This window comes from Prionailurus viverrinus, chromosome D3 (assembly GCF_022837055.1).
Source record: "Prionailurus viverrinus isolate Anna chromosome D3, UM_Priviv_1.0, whole genome shotgun sequence".
Classification (NCBI taxonomy): domain Eukaryota; kingdom Metazoa; phylum Chordata; class Mammalia; order Carnivora; family Felidae; genus Prionailurus; species Prionailurus viverrinus.
In genome coordinates, this window is record NC_062572.1 from 43,086,432 (window position 1) to 43,103,839 (window position 17,408).

The following is a 17,408-nucleotide window of genomic DNA, read 5'->3' on the forward strand; positions in this document are numbered from 1 at the left end:
TTTACGGCATTTCAGGATATCAAGATAAGATGCATTTTAGTGATTCAGGAAAATGAAATTTGGTGTAGTGAATTTGAGATTGGCTATTTTGGAACCTGGAATTTCATCCTTAATCAGCATCCCTGGGGATAGTGCATTCTCAGACATAAAACATGGTGACCTGTTTCTGACAAATTGGAATAGTGGCAAGGATTGGACAGGGGAACATATACAAGGACTTAAGTCATCAACTGACAAGGGGAGAGGGTATTTTTATTCATTTATGTTATTATCATTTATTTTTTTAGCTTTAAACTTTTCAAGGTGATAATTCAAAGAAAACTGATCAAAAAAGAAGGGAAATAAATGATAGGCTAAAATAGAGGAATGAAAAGAGATTTAAATGTTAGGTTATGTGTCTTATTGTTTTTAATGTAAATACATGATATTTAAAGACAATTTAGGATATAGTTGTTATTGTCTCAGCATTTCTACAGGCTTGTGGTGGAGCTCAAGAATATGGATTTTTGGATACCTGGGTGGCTCAGTCAGTTAAGCATCTGATTATTGGTTTCGGTTCAGGTCATGATCTCACAGTTTCATGAGTATGAGCCCTCTGTAGGGCTCTGAACTAACAGCATGGAACCTGCTTGGGATTCTCTCTCTCTTCCCCTGTCTCTACCACTCCCCCACTTGCACTGTCTCTGTCTCTCTCAAAATAAGTAAACTTAAAAAAAAAAAGAAGACAGAATTTTAACAACCACAATTATTCTAGCACATATGTCCTTGGACCAAACTCTGAGAAACTCTGTCATAGACTTTGCTACTTACAGCGTGGTCTGCGGACCAGCAGCCTTGGCCTCCCATGGCAGCTTGTTAGAAATGCACAGACTCAGGCTCCATCTCAGACCTATGAATCAGAATCTACATTTAAAAAATATCTCCATGGTTTGTTCACACACAGTAACATTTGGGAAGCTCTGATCCACATGCTTCTCAATTCCTCAGTGCCACTGTGCTGATGTAGGGTCCACAAACCCCTAGCTGCACAGTATCTGGTGCCAGCTGGGACAGCGAGCAGTTTATTTCCTTTTTTAAAGATGAAAGTTTTGATCAGTGGCCTGAGCCCATCCAGCTCTGGAATTCTTATATTTTAAGAATTATTCTAATGACAACTTCACTGAATATTAGTTCCTTTATTTTTCCTTCAGCTTATTTATTTTCCCAAGTACTTTTCATTTCTCTGGTTTCATGTCAGCTTATACTGAGCTCCTTTTCAGAATAAAGCCTTCAATAACTGACTTGATACTTTTCTTCGCACATTGTGACAACTGGTTCCTTCAGATTCACTCCATCTCTCCTGTAGTTGAGAGTTCATCTTTTTTTTTCTTTTCTCTCCTTTCTTCAAATGTTCTCTGCCTGTTTTGCTATTTTACTCTCACTTTCAAAAACAAAAATGTTCATGAATATTTTAAAAGACACCAAGTGAATAATCCCCAATAATGACTAAACAAACATCTAACAGATTTTTCATAAATAAGAAATAAGCCTAACAGAAAATGTATGCACTTAGTAGTGAGTCATCACCCATGAGCCTGGCCACTGCTATGTGCATAGTGCTGAGGGCATACACAGACCAGAAGACGGCCTTTGCTGGCAGCCTAGTGGACATTTCAAATATATAAACTGTAAAGTTCTTTTGTTCGGTAAAAGTAGAATTGCAAACCGTGGGAAATTAAAGTTCTAGGAAAACCTATCCATTGTTTCACCAAAATAATCTTTTCTCTTATTTTTCTCTCATTTCTCTTATTTTCTTCTACTCTCCTTTTCTCCTTCCCTTTTTTCTTTTTCCCCTTTCTGTTTCCTCCCTTGCTCTTCCTCCTTTTCCTTTTTGGTTTCTTATCTTTATCAGACTCAATTTTTTCCTTCCCAAGTAACAGCACAGATGCAATATAAGGCAACTAATGAATACTTCATCTTGCTTTTTAAGGTACTTAATGACACTCTGATCATTCAGCATGTGCAAAATCCAAATTGGGTGAAATCAATCCTGTGGACATTCTCAATAGAGTGAATTTTCTGTTTTGCACTTTTAAGTTCTGTGTATGATACTTCTGAGGATTTACAGAAGGTTCTAAGGAACAACCCATATTTCTGAATTGCAGCTGGTTTATCACACTCAAGATTAATAATATAGTATCTATACTCTTAACTGGTTTTTCAGGCATTTAAAAAACTTCTCAAAAGTATTTAAAGAGGTTAAAATATGTAAGTTAAAATGACACATGTATTATTTATTTTATTATTATTATAGAACATCCTCTTTGTTTAAAGAATGCAATTGTGATATCTGTAAGGGAGTTTGGAATAATTGAGAACACAGGGAACAACAACCAAAAAACAAAACAAAACAAAACAACAACAATAACAAAAAGAAAAAGAGAGAAGGGGCATGAGTTTCTTCAGGGAAAATGCAATATAGAAATCAATAGTAGTGGTTTCACAGAAACAGATGTAGCTAAATTCTTATTTTATGCAGCAGCTGGAATGGCAAATAGAATTCCCAGCTCTTGGGAAGGGAGGTAAGGGACAGACTCAAATCTGTTATAGGAAACTTACCAAGCTTCCTTGATTCTAAGACACACAGTTTTCCCTTACATTTTATCATCTCTAAATTGTGTTAGCTCTGACAACAGATGGGCTGCTACTGTTTAACTGGTAGCATTTACCCCCTACACCTAGGGGCCACAAACCCCAGGAGTTTGGTGTGGCTTAGAGACAATGGTTACTGACATTCAGTGAAGTACAAGATGTAGTGGTGATTTCAGTGATATCTAGACATATTCTAGCCCCCATCCAAAGTATTTGAGGATTTCAGCTGCTTTTGTTGCTGATGCCAAAACTTTTATTAATAGGATATAATTTACTTTGTAGCCTTTAACCATGGGTAGGCACACATCAGGTTTTATCACTCATCTATTGCTTTGTTTGAATGGGTTTAGCAGAGTTTCTGATTGCCATGTTCTTTGCAGTTAGTTTTGTTAGCAGAAGGTATTGATATGGAGGAGCACCTGATAGTGCCTTATTCCACCACTATTTCTTATCATTAACCCTCATTTTTTAGGAACAAAACTGTATTTAGCCTTAAGGTGCAGACTCATCCTAGTTAATAACAGAAGCATCTGAAAATTAACAACACAGGAAACAGTAGATGTTGGTGAGGATGTGGAGAAAAGGGAACCCTCTTATACTGCTGGTGGGAGTGTAAACTTGTGCAGCCACTCTGGAAAACAGTATGGATTTTCCTCAAAAAGTTAAAAATAGAGCTACTGTACCCAAGGTATACAAAAATACTGATTTGAAGGGGCAAGTGTGCCCCAATATGTATAGCAGCATTATCAACAATAGCCAAAGTATGGAAAGAGCCCAAATGTCCATCAACTGATGAATGGATAAAGAATATGTGGTATGTATATACAATGGAATATTACTCAATTACCAAAAATAATGAAATCTTGCCATTTGCAATGATATGGGGAGCTAGGGAATATTATGCTAAGTGAAATAAGTCAGTCAGAGAAAAGCAAATGCCATATGATATCACTAACATGTGGAATTTAAGAAACAAAACAGATGAACATAGGGAAAGGGGAGAAAAGAAATGGAGGCAAACCATAAGAGACTCTTAAATATAGAGAACAACCTTGGGGTGTGAGAGGGGAGGTGGGCAGGGAATCAGCTAAATGGGTGACAGGTAGTAAGGAGGGCACTTGTTGGGATGAGCACTGGGTATGTACGTGATGAATTGCTAAATTCTATTCCTGAAACTAACATTACATCTTAACTAACTAGAATTTAAATAAAAACTTAAAAATAAAACAAAAACAAAGGCACCTGAAGAATGAACAATGCTATAACTAACAAATCTTTTCACTTATCAGAATCAAAGGATTCTACACCTGCTTCTTTGGTCACAGACTTACAATTTGTTCTTATCACTAGACTTTTGAGGAATGCTGAAGCAAGTGAGCTGCCCAAAGACCAGCTACACGACAACAAATGATGTAGTGACAGGGACACTGGCTCTGCAATCAGAATTGGCCATTGGATTAATTCCTCTCCTTCCCCTGACATCCATTTTTCATTTGAAAATGGAAATAATGTTGCCCTGCTTACCTCCCAAGATTGTTGTGAAGGTCATATGGAATGATATATATTAGAGCACTTGCTAAATTTCCAGTTTTAAGGGAAGGTTAGAAGTTATTATTATATCCAACCAAGAGGATAAGGAGAAATAAGAGAAAGTTTTGCCAGTTTATAGATTAGAAGTATAATCTTTGCATCTGGTCCCATTGCTTTGATCATGTTTCATTTTCCACTGTATTCCAAATATCAACAATTGAAGACTGTTTCCTGAGGAAGTGGGAGGCCAGCTTAGGTATCTATGAGTTGTGATTTGATAGAGGCTCTGGGAAATTACCTGTGTGACAGGGATTTGTTTTCATGGTACCTCTAAATCATTGTCACCTGTGCTCACTCTGTCCAGGCACTTAGTACCACATGGACAGAATGTGATAAACATTGTGTTCCAGGGAATTACTGTATACAGATGTCTTCATGTGCAATTGCCCCTAATTAGTCACTTGAAGTCAGTAACACAGAGATATTTTGGAGCATTCAGCAATTCTTGGGAAGAATTATAAGTTCCTCACTAAAAAGGAATCTTGGCCCCTTTCATGGCATTACCCATTTCATGAGCTCTGTAGACTCAACTTGTGATTACCTTTGACAGTGTGAGAATAAAATCAAAGGATCTATTGATATTTTCCACAGGGTAGTTTTTAAAGTTTAGCTAATGTTGGGACACCTGGGTGGCTCAGTTGGTATAAGCATATGACTCCTGATTTCGCCTCAGGTTATGATCTCAACAGTTTGTGAGTTTGAGCCTCATGTTGGGCTCTGCACTGACAGCATGGAGTCTGCTTGGGATTCTCTTTCTGTCTCTCTACTCCTCCCTGACTTTCATTCTCTCTAAACAAATAAATAAGTAAGTAAGTAAATAAATAAATAAATAAATAAATAAATAAATTTAAGGTTTAATAAATGTTAATTAACCATATATTATGTGCCAGGGTATTACTTAGCATTAGGGAGAGAGATGTCTAAGACCCATTCTGTTCACTCAAGGAGTTCACAGTCTAGTTTTACCCTTGAACAACTAGTAAAAAATAGGACCATATAAGGAATACTTTGTGAAGTAAGGGTATACTGACAGGCAAAGGACCTCTTAAGAAAAACTTTTTAAGATTTGTATCTTTTGAAGGGACCTTAGAAAGAGTCTCTTATTTATGAGTACATCTTTATTAGATATTAAGTCTTCTTATAATGTTAAAAATAATTTATTTTGATATTGCATACTTCCTTAAGCATATATATTCCTGTATACCCAGATCATTTTATGGAGCTTTGTAAATCTCTGTCAAATCATGGACTAAAGTCCCTTTAGCTTTTTGTATTCTGAGCTACCATTTTCCAACTTAGACTCCATAAAAGCTTTTGATTCTTTTATGGCTTGCAAGTATCTTTCTTCAAGCAACAAAGAGCTCTTTCCAAGTATCCAAACTTCTAATACTGGACATGTCTTTAACATTGCTTAGAAGGGGGTGTTGGGGCTGTGTATATTTTAGGGCTATAGTCTGCCAATTGAATGTGCCTTTGTTCTTTCCCTTATATACTTACTTCTCAGTATAATTCTCTCAGAGACACTCTGTGTGGCTATCTCAGCTGTGGTACTCCTGGCACAGGCTTATGTCTTTGAACTTCAGAGATCTGAAAACAAGAAAGTTCGTGTGATGCTCCACCAAGAGTTCAGGAATTCTCTTCTGTACTCGTCCAAAAATGTTTGAAAATTTTTTTTAAATAACCAGCCTCTTGAAATGTTGGGGAACGTCACTGTTTTTCTTGATGCTTTGCACTTTACAATGTATCCTTAAAAAATAGGTTAAGATGTGAGTTCTTAGATACTTGATGTATTATTCAGAACAAATTCGTTTGAAGATGCATCAAGACCTTACCATCGGAGCTGCTTTTTCATGTATCCTTTGTTTTAATTCACTCAGTGTTTGGGTCTTAGAGTCTAGAATTCATGGTGATGTGCTTACCCTATTGGGGAAAAAAATGCCTTTTGAAACATCATTCAAAAAAGCAGAAGGCTTACTCTCCTTCCTTTGTAGGCATTTAAAGATCCTAGTTAGTTGAGCCTAGTTAGAACTATCATGTGACCTGAAAACTGTGCCTGAATCTGTTTAGAACTCCGTGTGCACTCTGTGTCATTTAACCATTACCGTAAGCCAGGGCAAAGGGATTCTTAGGATCCCACGTTGTTATTCATGGAATAATGGCACTCATATCCCCACAGGGTTAAAATATTTCATTGGACACTTTATGCCTGGAAATTACTTCCTAATCTTTAAAAATTATACTCAATCTAGAATTTGGAATACTTTTTAATTCTATCTTTTGCATGTTTGACTAGTATCTTTGTTTAGGTTGCTATAACAAAATACCATAGACTAGGTAGTTTAAACAACAGAAATTTATATCTCACTGTTCTAGAGGCTGGAAGTCCAAGATCAAGGTGCTGACAGATTCAATGTCTGGTGAGAGCTCTCTTCCTGGTACAGATGGCCACCTTCTTGCTTTGTCCTCACATAGCCTTTTCTCAGTGTGTGCTCATAGGGAGACAGAATGGGGTTTTTGTCTCTTTCTCTTTTTATAAGGGCAGTAATCGCATCATGAGGGCCTCACCTTCATGACCAAATCTAACCTTAATCACCTCCCAAAGGTCCCACTGCCACCTACCATCCCACTGGGGATTAGGGCTTTAACATACGAATTTGGAGGGATGTGTGGAGGTACACAAACATTCAATCCATAGCAACTAGCAACTAAAATGAAACAGAACAAAATGAAATGGAGTCATCATGTGCAAAAGTTTCTGAAAAAGTTGAATTGGACATAGAAGAATGAAAAATATACCTCATGGATATTAACATTGAAGTGTTATGAAATCAGACTCAAGCAATCTTAAAATGTGTTTTGTTACGGCCCAGCATGGAGGCAATGCTTTTGACCTTGGTTGTTACTTTGTAAAATGATATATCCAGGGCAGTATGATAACCAAGAAAAAAAAGCCTCCACATTGGCCCTTTGCCTGAGAACACAACCTTAGAGTTATGTTGCCAGATCAAAGCAGTCAGCATGACGTCAGAAATCATGCTTCAGTCTGCAAGAGGTGATTGTGAATGGGAACAGTCACCAGGATCATTACACTTGGTGAAACCCATTCAATCTGACTTCCTGTGTGACAAAGAAAACCTGATGGAGGCTGGATCTTTTCCCTTCAACAATGTGCTTGCCACCCACTCGGCTCTCTGCTTCCTTACAATAACATGTATTTGAGATGAGAAGTATAGATTGACTCTTTGCACCTCATTAAGCTCATCCTTCTGTCTTCCAAGCAGGGGTTTATAAAAACTGTGGTAACTGCCTGAAATTTTGTCACAGTCCACTGAATAAGTAATTTCAGTTTTTCAAAAAATATTCATAGCAGTACTGTATGAAACATTTTATAGCAAAGTTTTGGCTTATTCACAATGTTTTAGTGACATAACCGGGAAATAGCAGAGTTCCATTATTCCCATATTCTGTGTGTGTGTGTGGGGGGGGGGGGTGGTGGGTGGGGTGTTGGGGAGGAGATGCCTGATACCTGGCAGTCATGGAAACAGCATGATTTAGTTTGCTAGTGTGTTTCTTTATAGTAGAATTTTACTGAAGAATGCAGAAGGATACTGTGGAAAGAATTCTAACCTTGGTTTTATCTCTTCCTGTTTTGTGAACTTGAATTAGTCATTTGGTTCTTCTGATCTGGAATTCAGTTTCTTCATCTATAAAAAGCAGACTTGGATTAGATAAATTCTCCGCTTCCTTCCACCCCGAAACCCTAGCATGCTGTGACTTTACCATTGAAGTCAAAGCTTCATGGAACAAGCATGAACTTGGGAGTCAGACAAACTTGGATTTTTATCCCTGCTGTTTCTTATTTCCTCTGTGAACTTAGGAGTCTTTGCCCTTGTGATGGCCCATTTCTTTATCTTTAAAATTGGAATTCCAGGAGCACCTTGGTGGCTCGGTTGGTTAAGCATCCTACTATTGACCTGAGACCAGGCCTTGATCTCAGGGTCATGAGTTCAAGCCTCACAGGCTCCAGGCTTAGTATGGAGCCTACTTAAAAATAAGTAGAATAGGGGGCACCTGGGTGACTCAGTCGGTTAAGCGTCCGACTTCGGCTCAGGTCACGTGGTCTGTGAGTTCGAGCCCGCGTCGGGCTCTGAGCTGATGGCTCAGAGCCTGGAGCCTGCTTCCCATTCTGTGTCTCCCTCTCTCTCTGCCCCTCCCCCATTCATGCTCTGTCTCTCTCTGTCTCAAAAATAAATAAACGTTAAAAAAATTTAAAAAAAAAAGAATAGAATAGAAAAAAAAAAGGAAAAGAAAAGAGGAGTTCCAGCATCCCTTCAGCATGGTTGGGAGATCTAAATATATGTCAGGTAGGTAGTATTGTACAGATTAGGTACTCAATATTGACGGTTATGATTATTGGCATTATGATAAAGACTACTGTTCTTTCAGTTTGGTAAAGAAGATTCTTCCACCTGAGGTTGAACTGAGCTTGGCACATGTGGTTGAATAAGGAGGTGATGGTTGAAAGGCCAAGTGATCCTGGTAAGTGGTTTGTGATGTTGCCAACACTTGTAAAGCATTTGGATTTGGAGACCCTATGTGTTTTGTTTATTTTTGTTCTTCTTGATTGTTTAAGAAGGTATTTCAAATAAGTCCCCCCTGTCTCTTTGTTTACCAGCTGTCACAAAGATAAGCTCAAGAATTACATGAGAATAATCAGTACAGAGCCACATAAATCTTATTTACCTCTTTAAGTAGCCCCATTTCTTATGACACTTAAACTTCAAACGTGGACACCTTGTTGTCCTGTGATTTCACTCTACTATTAACAAATAATAGTTTTCATTTGTTGGACTCTAATTATGCCAGACCTGCTGCTTTTATATGATGTACATATACTTCTACTTCCATTTTCACAAAACTCCTCAAGTACTTTTGTTGTATTTTCCAAATAAAGAAACCAAGGCTTGAAATGGTTGATTAGCTTATCAAATATTCAGCCTTGAAGTTAGAGGAAATCCATGACTGTTTCTAAAATTTGGGTTGTTTTTACTAAGATTTACTACATATATAAAATCAGCCATTCAATTTTTCCTGTTTTTATGTTTAAATAATAAATTGAACTGAAGAATTATATTCAATATTTTGAGTTTTTGTCAATTACCTGACATATCTAAAAACACCGTGAATAGGTTGTCTCCAAAATAGCTTAAACTTTGCTGACTGTAATGTTTTGCCAAATCAACTCATTGTAGAGATGAAACTACAATATTTTAAGTACCATATAATAAATCAGAGGCTGAATAAGGATTCCAGTTTTGGACTCTGAGTTTCCCATCTGCTCCTTAATCCCCAAGCTACCTGAGTTCTAAATTTATATGGAATATGAATCTATATTGGTCTTGGAATAAAAATAAGAAAGGGAAAAAGGTGCAGATTTAATGATGTCAGGGATTAGGATCTTAAACTTTTTTTTAACCTTAAATTACTTTTAGTCTGTACCTTCTTTGCCTGAAAATATGGGCATTTTTCTGTGTTCAATTCATGACTATATGTCATATATTTTTAATGTTAATAATATTCTTTATGACTCTTAACAAATCTTTAAAAGCCTGACTTGAACATGGAAGATATAATGTATGAAGTTTATGGATATCATTTTAGTTGAGCATCGACATAAAAAGGCTATAATAATAATTATGAATAAATACATTCAGGAAGAGAAAGATGGCAGATAGAACCTTAGCCACTTCAACTAATAGAAGAGAATGATTAATACCAAACCTGGTAAATAGCACAATAAGCAATCCAAAGCATCATAAAATCCCAGTGAATTGTGTATCACTCAGATTCCTATAGCAGTAATGCATCATAACAAACAAAGCCTAAATTTCATTGGCTTAAAATAACAATGGTTTATTTCTTGTTCCTTGCTTTGCTGGTCAGCTAGTGTGTGTATGTCTCAGGCTGTGGGTTGAGTTCAGGTCTGCTTCAAAATTCTTTTGTTCTAAAGTCAGTGGTTATTTGAGGCTTTTTCGTCTCATGGAGGGTGTCATAATTTCAATGGGGCAGACAGAAACATGTGATGCTTATAGCAGAGAATTGATAGTTTCACTTCCACTCACATATCAGAGAAAACAAGTCACATGGGTGAGTCCACTTCATTGGCACATTGAAGTATTTGTTATGGTTCACCATACAGTGAACCATGATAAGGATATGGAGGGATGAAAAATTGAGCAAATAATAAAATCCATATGTAATGACTAAGTGAAGCTTTCTGAAGACACAAAGAAAGTAGAACCATAATGTTTATAATTGTGCATCAGTGCTGTTTCTACTCACACTGGGACTTGGCTATTGTTTGCTTAGTTCTCTGGAAATCCCCCAAGGGAAAAGCAGATAGGAAGAGAGAAGAAAAAAAAAAAGAGGGTATTCAAAGAAAAATTTCCACCTGGTTAAGAGACTTGTATTCCGGTAGCATGAATGATTTATTGAAGTGTGCAACAGAATCAGATTAGCCCCAGAATGTTGGAGGCTGTCTATGAGACTGACAGACTGTGAACTACTCTGCTCATTTGCATATGTACTCAGTGCCTCTTAAGTTCACAGCATGGAGCCGGGTGCTTTGGAGAAAAAGGGAAGTATTGGAAATTAGGAGAGAATTGAGTAAATCCAGGTAAGAAAAGATGTAAAGAGAAAGTCAGGTGACAATTGATGGACTAAGGAGGGTTGATACTCAGGCACTAATGTTCCTGAGGAAGGAGGGAAGTTTGAGAATTCCTGTGCAGGGGAAGAAAACATCTTTTTCCTTTACCTTTCTAAGTGAGGAGGCCCTAGGAAGAGAAAAGAGAAAAGCACACACATTTATTTAACAGAAGTTTCACGTTACTTGGAGCCTTGATGAGGAAATAAAGAACTGAAGAAGTGGTTAAACCTGAGTGTTTTTGTGCTAAGTTTGATGAAGAGCCATGGAAAAAATGTGATTGGACAGGAAAGAGTATGAGCTTAATGCAGTTTGGGAGAAACGGCGAGAACTATACATTCACATTGCTCTTGTGTTCCCAACTGTTTAGAGGTAAGGATACTCCTTTCAGTGTAGGGAGGACACCTTTCACTTGAGGGTCTGTGACCTGCTTCAGGAAAGGTCAGAAAATCCTTCCTGCACCTGTTGTTTCTCCAGTTCTTTCAGCTTGAAGTATTCACTATGCCAAAGTGCCACGTTTTAGGACAGCTTGTCCTGAATGTTGTCACCTGTGATGAGAAGGGGAAGACAGTGGTGCAGGAGTTTGTGATTCAGTCACTTAGCAAATATTTATGAGTCTCTTTCGTGTTCCAACTTAGGTAGTATATGTCAAGAATACAAAGCACACATAGTCCTTATCCTCAAGTCACTGAGAAACAGATGGGGATCATACAAGTGAATGGACAATTATCAAGCAGCCCTTTAAGTGCAGAAGTGATGGTAAACATAAAGTCCTTCAAGTGTACAAAAAGATACGTAATTAAGACCTCAGAAGTTAGTAGGGACTTCTAGGACCAACTGACATTATGCCAGGGTCCAGAGGGACTTTAGATGATGATATAGGCTTCAATACAAGAAAAATATGAGTAATGGCAGAGGAATAAAGTTTAGAAGTAGCAACAGTGATCAAGGAGTCAACAGTATTCTGAATTTAAATTGGGGTGAGTGCAAGAAGGGATAGCAGGTCTTAAAAGTTGGGGAACAGGTTGTGGTATCCAAACCCTTTACTTCTCAGGCAGAAACTGGAAGTTGTGAGTTCCTTCCTGGTGTATGTTATGCTGGAGGTGGGGTTTATGGCAAGATTGTGCCTCAGCTTTTCCTACCCATTTTGATGTACATTTTTTTTTTTATCATTTACTCAGTCTTTAGATGTCACTCAGCTAAGTTTCTGGATTTTAAAAAAAATTTTAATGTTTATTTATTTTTGAGACAGAGAGACAGAGTGGGAGCAGGGGAGTGTCAGGGAGAGGGAGACACAGAATCTGAAACAGGCTCCAGGCTCTGAGCTGTCAGCACACAGCCTGACGCAGGGCTCGAACCCACGAGCTGTGAGATTATGACCTGAGGTAAAGTCCGATGCTTAACTGACTAAGCCACCCAAGTGCCCCTGGATTTTTTCTTTCAGAGAGAACTGCTCCATATGTAGCTTTGGTTTTGGTGTGTTCCTGGAGGAACTGAGTTCACAAATCTGCTATTGTCACTATTTTGAACCAGAACTCCTTAAAAAAAAATTTTTTTTAACGTTTATTTATTTTTGAGACAGAGACAGACCATGAACAGGGGAGGGGCAGAGAGAGAGGGAGACACAGAATCTGAAACAGGCTCCAGGCTCTGAGCGGTCAGCACAGAGCCCAACGCGGGGCTCGAACTCAGGGACCGCGAGATCATGACCTAAGCCAAAGTTGGACCCTTAACTGACCGAGCCACCCAGGTGCCCCCAGAACTCCTTTTAAAGTCACATTCATTTTTAAATTAATTAATTAATGTGTCCCATTTATTTGTATATTTATTTAACTTAAAAAATTTTTTTAACATTTATTCATTTTTGAGAGACAGAGACAGAGCCCAAGTGGGGGAGGGGCAGAGAGAGGAAGACACAGCATCAAAAGTAGGCTCCAGGCTCTGGGCTGTCAGCACAGAGCCCAATGTGGGGCTCGAACTCAGGAGCTGAGAGATCATGACCTGAACCGAAGTCAGATGCTCAACCAACTGAGCCACCCAAGTGCCCCATCTTTATTTAACTTTTATTCCAGTATAATTAATGTAGAGTGTTATATTAGTTTCAGGTGTACAATATTGGGATTCAACAGTTCTGTACATTACTCAGTGCTCATCATAAGTGTACTCTTTAATCTTCTTCATCGATTTCACCCATCCCTCCACCCACCTCCCGCATGGTAACCATCAGTTTGTTTTCTATAGTTAAGAGTTTGCTTTTTTGTCTCTTTTTTCTTTGTTTGTTTTGTTTCTTAAATTCCACATATGATTGAAATCCTATGGCATTTGTTTTTCTCTGACTTATTTCACTTAGCACTATACACTCTAGATTCATCCATGTTGTTGCAAACGGCAAGATTTTATTCTTTTTTATGGCTGAGTAATATTTCATTGCATACACACACATACATACCACATCTTCTTTATCCATTCATCTATCAATAGACATTTGGGCTTCTTCCGTATCTTGGCTATTTTAAGTAATCCTGCAATAAATATAGGGGTGCATATAATTTTTTCAAATTAGTGTTTTTGGATTCTTTAGTAAATACTCAGTAGTAGAATTATTCGATCATATGGTAATTCTATTTTTAATTTTTTGAGGAAGCTCCATACTGTTTTCCCCAGAAAGCCATATTCCTTTTAAATGTTATCGTCTACTACTTTTTAACTAAGCAACTATCTCATTAAGATGTCCTGCCTCTTCAAGTGCTTTGCATAATTTTGAGGAACAAGGGAGTTTGGTATGCATTGCCCTTACCATTTTTTTAAACACATGAGACTTAGTGATGTGGTATTGAAATATATTAGAGCTAGATGTAAGTGAATATAGTGAAATGGGGGAAAATATGTTTTGTCCTAGATCTTATTTAGAAAGATGAGGAATAGTGAAGTGAGGCAGAAAGAATGAAAAGGAAAGTTGAAACAGACATTTATTTTTATATGAATGAATGGTGAATTATATAAATGAAACTCAATAAAATAAATGCAATAAATACATTGTATTATAAGCCTAGTTTTAGTAATCATACTTATAGCAGTGAGTCAATATATAGAAATCCCTTTACTGGTAAGGTCTCCAGAGTTTGGCTTACACCCATGTTAAGCATGCCATTAACCTGCATGTAATCATTTACAGGGATAAAAAGAATGTAAAATAATTTACAGGAAAAGTTTACTATAGTTCATAAATATTTTGTTTTGTGTGTGGGACAGTCTCAAAGATATTCTAAGGAAAATAAGGTCTTATAAAATCGGTAAAATAAATATAGAAAAGTCTAGTACTTTAAATGAAAATCAATCCCTATATTGAAAACTGAATTGACTGAGAACATGTTAAATGTATGAAAGAACTAGGAACTAATTAAATGCTGGTGTCCAGGAGATCTTAAAGATCTCATCTGATGATAGCCTTTTCTTATATCTTGAGCCCTTTACCCAAAACTTCCCACCCACCCAACAGATCTATTAAATAAACAAAAACCAAACAAACAGCTTTGTTAGGTTTTTCTGTTTTGTTTTACCATAGGTTTGAAAATGGGAATTTAAAGGATATTTAGTGAATAAGTAATAAAAGGAAGGAGTGGTTAAAAATATAGTGAGGAAATAATGTATGAAATTCAGGTTTGGTGGAGATCATCTGTCTTAACATGACCTTAAATATGACTTTCCTACAAATTGAGAAGAAAAAGGTTTTTGGTGAATTTTCAGACCTATGCTTTAAAACCTCATTACATTAATATTTAACCATTTTACTTCACATTTGGGTTGCTTCTACTTCCCTCTGAATTTGGGCTGTTATGGCTTAAAGTTTGAAATATTGTAAATATTATTGCAGTTTTACTGCTTTTAAGTTCCATAGCTACAAGTATGTTCAGAGTGCTTTTTCATTATGGGATAAATTTGTTGAGATTCTTCTAAATGCTTAATCATAGCTTTGGCAACTTAGGGTATTTTTTAAAAAAATGAAAATAAATACAAAAAGTCTGGATAAAGAAGAAACATGGAATTAAAAATGTCAGGGACTAAAAACTTAATGAAAGGGGACATTTAATGTCAGATAACTTGGGGTAGATCCCAAAATCTTTACCATATGCAAGTGACAGATATTTTAGTACACAGTATTATGAACTGGTACAATTTTGGCCCTAGACTGCCTTGTGCCACCGCCTCATGTTATTAATTAGGAAACATAAGAGCCTTTTGAAATCACAAAACTATTAGAATCAAGGCTCTAGATTCCCAGTCTCAGGCTTCCCTGTTGGCATGAACAGTTGGGTGAGAGGCGCCTGACTTGAGTAACTGCTCACATTCATCAAATATTTTTGTGGGGACTTTAGGTAAATTACTTATTATATGCATGCCTTAATGTCCTTGTCTGTAAAAATCAACATAATATTTGTTTTCTTAAAAAAAAACTCTAAAAAACATTATACAGATTAATGGGGAAATGGCTCCAAAAAATACTGTTTCTTATCTACGAACTTAGGAAGTTAATTGAACCTGATGATAGCTCTGAAAGAGATCCCCAACAATTACCGGACAAGATGAGAACCTTCTTCTTCACTTTTTCATGCTGGCTTGAGTTCATTCTCTGAAACTCAGTACTTTGGAGTCAGCTTCTCTTTTTGCTTCTGGTAGGGGGTGGTACAACTGCTCCATATCCCATAGTCACCTATGCCTACTGCTAGTATTTTCTTTACTGTGTTTATCAGTCTTCCTCCATGTAAATGACCTCTTTGATGTTGGATACTATGTTTAATTTATCTTTGTAACCCAAATGCCTTGCACAGCATCTGGAACTAAGTGGATCAAAACAAATATTTGTCAAGTCAATGAAAAAAACCCAAGATGTTTTCAGTATCTGAGTTTGCTGGTGATGATAGGCAAGCATTTAGACATAATGGTCAGTATGTATGAGGTTCTAGATTATTAAAGTAAATTTCAAGTGTAGGATAACCTCTCTAATTCTAGAATTAGATTTAAATTAGAATTGCCATTTCACCCCCTGGTAAAAAAAAGTTTCTGTTTAAAATCACTCACCACAGTAATCAATTGTTTATATCTGCTGGTAAATGGAGAAACAGAAAGAGAAGCGCATACATGATCAAAAAATATGGAAAGGGAAAGAAAGGTAAATTCAGGATAACACTATTTATATGAACTGAATCTATAATCATCATTGCAGTCATTTTCACAGTAATAAGTATTTGGCATCAGAATGTCACTCACATTTTATATATATGTTATTGTAATATTTTTGTGGGGATAATGAAAGCATTTATTCTTGAAGACATATTAATGAAAAATCTGAATAGTGCATATTATAATCAGTTTTCTAATAAACAGTGAAATAAAACACATGCTTATTTGACTTAATTGCATTTCCGGTTATATGTTAGAGACATTTAAAATAGAACCAGAAATTAATGCCCAGTGGAGACAGGAGTTGAAGTAATTAAAAGTAAATATTATATATAAAGCTTAAAAGTACTGTTTTCTAGGGTACAAATAAAATAAAGGTGCTAAAAGCTAATGCATCATTGAAGATTCAATATAGATTGTAAGGACTTGGCTCTTCACTGACTATAAAAGTAATTTATTAGAATATAGATCAGACTGTACCACAGAGAGGGAAAATTTTCAAGGCATCAGGTGGTAGTTGGACAGGATGACCTTTATCGTCCCTTCCAACCCAGAGATTCTGTAAATGGATGAAATCCCAATAATGAGGAAGGTGCTAATGACACACCATAGTGCCCTCTATTTTTAAAATGAGTATTTTAAATGTCAATATGTTATTTGTTTTCAATGTCTCCAACTTTTATCATGAAAAAAAAATCCATGTTACCATTTCTCATTCAAGCTTCTAATGATAGACTGTGACCTTTTTCTGGGGGAAAAAAAAGGCCAAGTCTGTCTGAATTCTTGTTACAAAGAAGTAATGCAAATGAAAGAGGTTCCAATTCCCCAAAGGCTGCTAAATGACACCCTCCAACTATAACCTGCTGGTCTCCAGAGGGTAATTAAATTGCAGATCGGGAATATATCTGTGATTTATTTTTAGGAGACCAGGCTGGAGAAAATAAAATACACCTGACCTTTAAGTTTTTAGATTTGTAGGGGAATTATTAGCGAAGTTATTTGTGACTTTAAATTTTCAGTGTTTGGTAAGAAATGTCAATCAGTTAACAGTGCTGTTTGCTCTAATGGAATCTTACTGGTAAATTATAGGCATGGAACAAGAAACTATACTGAAATTGCAACAATAGTTTGCTGCCCTAAGCATAGATATTATGGCCCATTTTATGAGGAAGTGTCCTTAAAATTTATAGTTGTATGTGCACCTTGGCAAATAACAACATGAAACTGATCAGAATAGAGGAAGTCATTCCAAACTTTGCCAATGGGCAGAGGAGAGCAGTCCTTAGGTGAACTAGTTTCTACT

At 36.7% G+C, this 17,408-nt stretch overlaps 1 long non-coding RNA gene across 1 annotated transcript in view; it reads left to right on the plus strand.

The window, feature by feature from the left end:
- LOC125149440 (uncharacterized) overlaps positions 1-17,408 on the plus strand; it is a 179,041-nt gene that overhangs the window by 991 nt on the left and 160,642 nt on the right. The gene's annotated exons all lie outside the window — the stretch shown is intronic.